This window comes from Herpailurus yagouaroundi, unplaced genomic scaffold (genome assembly GCF_014898765.1).
Source record: "Herpailurus yagouaroundi ecotype Mexico unplaced genomic scaffold, PumYag 142, whole genome shotgun sequence".
Lineage (NCBI taxonomy): Eukaryota > Metazoa > Chordata > Mammalia > Carnivora > Felidae > Herpailurus > Herpailurus yagouaroundi.
This window is the reverse complement of record NW_024412397.1, coordinates 25,996,208-26,002,542: the sequence shown is the minus strand read 5'-3', so window position 1 is coordinate 26,002,542 and position 6,335 is coordinate 25,996,208.

Here is a 6,335-nt window from a genome sequence, read left to right as displayed (position 1 = left end):
GTTTACTCTGGGCGATCATCACAGAGGCCTGACGAGCAGATGGCCCCCACGGTCCTGGCCCGAGCCGCAGCCGCCGCGTGGTCCCACGCCCCAAGCCCTCCTTCCGAAAGCACCTCCAAAAGTCACCCCAAAGACACCCAAACACTTCCGCCTCCTCCTGTGCTCCATCCAAGCCCTGCTCTGAAGAGTGCTGGGAAAGCGTTTCGGGGTCTCTGCTGGTGTCCTTTGAGGAGCCAGCCACGGGCCCAGCCGTGAACCAACTGCTTCGGGGTTCCAGATGACCACTGTCTCTTAGTGCAGCGGTCAGGTTCCCTCAGCCCAGCCAGAGGGATCCCAGAGGGGCCCTCGAGGCCACCCACCTCCTCCGCCGGCTTGGCCTCAGCTGCAGCCGGCCAGGCTGCTGTGGGAGAGTCGGCCCCAAGGCTTTTCTCCATGACTGAACAGAAAGCCTCTGCAGACAAAAGGGGCCTCCAAGGACACAGTGGAAAAGTCTGCTGGGGACGCAAACCCGCACCCACCCCCTTCTTGTGGCACGAAAGGGTTCCGGGGCCCTTGTTAAGACCTTGCTCGGACCCTGATGGGTCCAGGTGTGGATCACTTTGCCCACAACTCGCTCTAACAGAGGCCCCGCCTGGCTGCTGCACCCTACCGTCCCCTTAACCAGATTCATGGGCCTAGGCTCTTCCAGCCCCTCTGCCAAGCCTCCCCTGCTTCCCTCCAGCCTCTGAGAAAGTGGACAGCAGGTCCAGAGAGGGCTCTGAGACCTTCACCTACCCTCCTGTCTGGAACACCCGCTGTCTCGGCTCAACACTCTTGCCCACCCTTCGTGTTGGAACCAACTGCACATCCGGCTAACCTGTGCCGGGCACTTCCGTGTGCCAGGCGCCAACGGTGGGCCCCTTCACGTCCTAACTTTCGCTACTTTTCCTGAAACCTGAGCCGTACCACCACCCGTGTGACACAGCTCATCACGTCCACTTCACGTTACATCAAACGAGCCATGTTAAACGAGCAATTCGGTGGCACTGAGCACGTTCGCAATTGTACCACCAGCAGCCCTGTCTGGTTCCAAATCCTTGCCATCATCCCCAAAGGAAGCCTCGTACCTAGCAAACACTATCTTCCCGTTCCCTCCTCCCCAAGCCCCCGACAGCCGGTAATCAGCTGTCTCTGGATTTGCTTACTCTGGATATGTCACAATAAATGGAATCCAACAGCACGTGGTCTTTTGCGTCTGGCTTCATTCACTTAGCGTAAGTTTTTTGAGATTCTTCCACGTGGAAGCATGTATCAGACTTCATTTCTTTTTACAGCTGGATGTTCCATTATGTGCTATACCACACCTTGCTTATCCATTCATCAGTGGGTGAGCAGCCCCATCTTACAGATGAGGAAACTGAGGCTCAGAGAAGCTAAGTGGGAGAAGGTCCCCTCCAGCCTCCAGTCTGCTCCTCACAGGCCGGAGCCCCCAGTGTGTTTCCCTCATTCCTAGAGCAGGGCTAGACCCTCAGACAGCGGGCCTGAGTGCGTGAGGGGCAGTGTGGTGCGGTGGTCAGGGGCCCTGCCTCTGAAGCCAGCTCCCTGGGTCCAAATCCTGGCTCTGTCCCTCACCGACCATGTAGTATGCTTCGGGCACGGCATTTAGCTTCTCGGTGCCTTTGTTTTCTCATCTCTAAAAGGGGGATGATGGGGCGCCTGGGTGGCGCAGTCGGTTAAGCGTCCGACTTCAGCCAGGTCACGATCTCGCGGTCCGTGAGTTCGAGCCCCGCGTCGGGCTCTGGGCTGATGGCTCGGAGCCTGGAGCCTGTTTCCGATTCTGTGTCTCCCTCTCTCTCTGCCCCTCCCCCGTGTATGCTCTGTCTCTCTCTGTCCCAAAAATAAATAAACGTTGAAAAAAAATTTTAAAAAAATAAAATAAAATAAAAGGGGGATGATGACAATAATACTGCGGAGGGTATTGTACATATTAGGCGAGCTACTCCTATATATAATTCTGGAAAATGAAAACGAATCTATAGTGACAGAAAGCAGATCAGCGGTTGCCTGGGGACCGGAGGAGGGGTCTGGAGGGAGAGATTACAGATGAAGGGTCTGAGGAAACTCTTGGGGATAGTGGATTCATTCATTATATTAATTGCAGTGATGGTTTAAGAGTATATACATGTGTCAAAATTGATCAGATTGCACACTTTAAACATGTTTAATTCATTGTACTTCAACTCTGCCTGCCTCTCTAATGCTGTTGAAAAACATCACCTGAGGGGCGCCTGAGTGGCTCATTCGGTTAAGCGTCCGACATCAGCTCGGGTCATGATCTCATGGTTCACTGGTTCGAGCCCCACGTCAGGCTCTGTGCCTGGAGCTGGGAGCCTGGAGCCTACTTTGGATTCTGTGTCTCCCTCCCTCTGCCCCTCGTGAACGCTCTTTCTCTCTCTCTTTCTCAAAAATAAATAAACGTTAAAAAAATTTTTTTAATCACCTGAGCTAATACATGTAAGTCACTTAGCACGACTCCAGGCACAGTGAGAGCTGTGTGGATATTAAGTGCTGGTGTTGGTATTCTCTCCTGGCCCTGCCACCAATGCCCCCCACCCCTACCGAGGCTCCCCCTTCTCTTTTTGTCATTAGCTCCTCAGGGTCCCCCCAAAGCCCTGCAGGCTCCAATCAACCAGCTCTGTGTCTGGCTAACGTGTGGGTACTTGCTTTCAAACACCTGAAATTCTTCAAGAGCAATTGTTCAACAGCCACCCACCCCTCTCCCTGTATTCCTTCAATTCCTACTGTCACCCCAGCCACCCACATCTGCTAACTCAGGGGCTCTGTGCCAGCTCGGTCCTCATCACTCGGTACCACTGGATGGCAAATGTTTTAACTATTAGCCCGTCTCAGATCGCCTTCATCCATGACCCGGCCACACTGCTGGGATAACGTGGCCATGTCGGGACCCTCCCAAGCCCAGGCATCCAGGAATGCCGCTGTCCTGGAACCCCGCCACAGCAGAGAAAAGGGAGCCCCAAGAATATCAGAGACTCTCAAAGACTACCTGGCCCGGGACTAATGAGTCATGTCCTAGTTGGACATAGGTTATTATTTGGTTTTCTTGGCTCTTCTTCAACATTTCCTCCTCCAACTACTCTACGCTCTGAACATGAGACTTTTGCTGAACTGAAAGGCAAGGAGGATGTAGACCTTGACTCCATTTCAGAGGCAGGGCTGGGCTGGGGCGTGGGGGAGATGAGTGCACGGGGCAGGACCCTGGACAAGGGCCCTGATGTCCTCCTGATACGTGCCCTTCCCAAGGACACCTGTAGCGCTTGGGTAGGATGCTGTCCTGCTGTCAGGAAATGAACCACTGCTCCTTGCTGTCTTTTAAGGCTAAATGAGCATGGTGCAGAGCAAGTAAGTGTTAAAGAAGGGAAGGAAGAAACACAGAGTATGGGCATTTACAGGGCCCGTGAGAGAGACTGGGAGCCCAGAGCCTAAAGAGCATTCGTATCTTCTTGCACGAAGAGGAAGCTGCAGACGGGTGCAGAGGGTCTCTCCTCACCTCCTCCACGGGGAGACCCTCCAATCTCCCTTCCCCATCCTGGGCAGGGCTGCCCGTGGCCTTCCCAGCCCCAAGCTGTCCTCCTCTCTGATACCACTCCCTCCCCGCCTCCCCCACAGCTCTTAAACCCCTAAATCAGCATCTTACACTTGACCGCCTTGACCCTTGCCTCAAAATAGGTACTTTTATGAGATGGATGGAGAAGAGTCCCCTTCATACCCTGGCCACCTCTCCAGCCATCCCCCAACAATCTATGGATGGCTTCAGGAAGCCCCTCCATGGCAAGAGGAGGCAATATTAAGAGACAGACAGACCAGGCACCAACCCCTATGCCTAGGTCAGTGCAGATTTCCACTTCTGGCTTTCCCACCAAAAGTAGACCAACTTTCCCACCACAAACAGCTGAGAAAAATATGAGTAAAATATATTTTTGAAACTTGTTTGAAGCCATTACAGAGGTTTAGAGGCCATGATCCTGAAGAGAAGAGATATCCAAAGAGATGAGCTCAACATTTTGGCCTTTTTCCCCCTTAGCAGTAGCTGTGAAGTTGAGAATATGAACAGAAAGTGGAGACCATTTTTTGTAATTTCGTAGGGTTAGGGAAAGGGGTTGGGGTGTGTGGAGTTCGAGCATCTCCGGGGAAGAAACGGGGCTCTTACTTTTTTTTTTTTTTTTTGAGGTTTTAGTTGGACCTTTGAAAAGTACATCAAGAATAGATCAGAGTGAAAGATTGAAGACAAAGACAAAAATTGAAACCCAATTTCAAATAAATTTAATTCCAGATTGTATTAAGATAAGTTGCCTGAATTCTCACTCCCTTCCAGAAACAAGAGTAAATCCTCTGTGGATCATCCAGAACTTCAGATTATCTCTAGAATTTTTCCATACACAACAGCTGGCAGTCAGCAAAGTTTACCAGGCATACCAGGAGACAAGATCATATAACTGAAATCAAGAGAAAAAAGAAACAAACAAACAAACATAACAGCAACAGATGCACAGGAGATCCAGATACTGGCATTTAAAATAACATTTTAGGGGCACCTGGGTGACTTAGTCAGTTGAGCATCTGACTTTTGGTTTCAGCTCAGGCCGTGATGTCATCGTCCATGAGTTCAAGCCCCACGCTGGGCTCCATGCTAATAGTGTGGACCCTGCTTGGGATTCTCTCCCTCTCTCCCTCTCTCTCTGCCCCTCCATTGCTCACTCTGTCTCCTTCTCTCTCTCTCAAAATTAATAAATGAACTTAAAAAATAAAATAACACTTTAAAATAATTGCGATTAATGTATTCAAAAAGTAGATGAGATAAAAAAAAGTTTAAGCAGAGAACTGGACATTTTTTTTTAACGTATCGAGTGGAAATTCTAGAAATGAAAAGTATAATCATAATTAACAATGTAATGGATGGGTTAAACAGTAGATGGGTACAGCTAATAGAGGATTAGTGAACTGGAAAACAAGGCAGTATAAAATATTGAACATTGAAGTACCGTGAGGAAATTTGATGGAATATAAAATCCTAGAGCACAAGAAGAAAAGCGCTTTTTAGAAAAATCTCTACATTTGCCTCCATAAAGTACAGTATATGTGGTTTGTGTGTTCAGCATTCTGTAGCGTAATGTCTGTGTGTGTGTGCATGGACAGTGTGTAATAAAGAGTACATCGGGGGCGCCTGTGTGGCTCAGTTGGTTAAGCATCCAACTTCGGCTCAGATCGTGATCTCACGGTTTGGGAGTTCAAGCTCCACATTGGTGCTGACAGCACAGACCCACTTCGGATCCAATCTCTCTCTCTCTCTCTCTCTCTCTCTCTCAGAAAAAAAAAAAAAAAGTTCAGGGGAGGCCTTGGGTTGCTCAGTCGGTTGAGCGTCCGACTCTTGATTTCGACTCAGGTCATTGCCTCACAGTTTGTAGGTTTCAGCCTCCCGTCCGGCTCTGTGCTGACAGCGTGGAGCCTGTGTGGGATTCTCTTTCTCACTCTCAGTCTCTCTCTGCCCCTTCCTCCTTCCCCTCTCTCTCTGTCAAAATAAGTAAATATTAAAAAAAAAAAAAGAGTATATCTGTAAACTTTACAGCATTGAATCGCGTAAAAGATAAGAAGCTGGAAGTCTCACGTGTTAAATATAAATGTGATGAGATTCCATGATGTATCAGGCTATGGGACAGAATGGGCTTTGGAGCTTGCTGCCTGAATCCTGCCTGCCTCCTACTATTGTGTAGTCCCTGGCCCACGTCACATAACCTCTCTGAGGCTGTTTCATCATCTGTAAAAATGGTGTCCTGCTTTCACGAGGATCACAGGAGGTAGTGTATGTGCATGTACCCAGGGGGCACTTCATAAGTGACAGAAAAAACAATGGCTCTGTTTGGGTCTTCAGGAGCTGACTTCTCTTGGATCTCTCTCTAGCACTAAAGCCGTTACTCCATGAAAGTGTCTGGATTTTAGGTCCCTACCCCACATGAGAGAAGCACATGATATATTTATTTACACCTAGGAAGTCCTTAACAGAATGTTCGTTTCCAGAAGGGGCAGTGCCGGGAAGGGGCAACACTTAACTACTTGAGAAGACTCTGGAATGGCGGGTCTTCAGACCCAGGCAGGCCCTTTAGGAGAGGGGGCTTTGGATAGGGGATTCTTCCTCGGGTTCCTTGATCCACAGCACATGGGTGATCTCCCTAAGCCCCACCTGTGGCCCTCACCCTGCTGACCACCCTCGTCAGGTCACTGGCCTTCTTTCAACTCTATGACCTAGCAGTCTCTTTCCTACGTCAAGGCCCTTTACCATG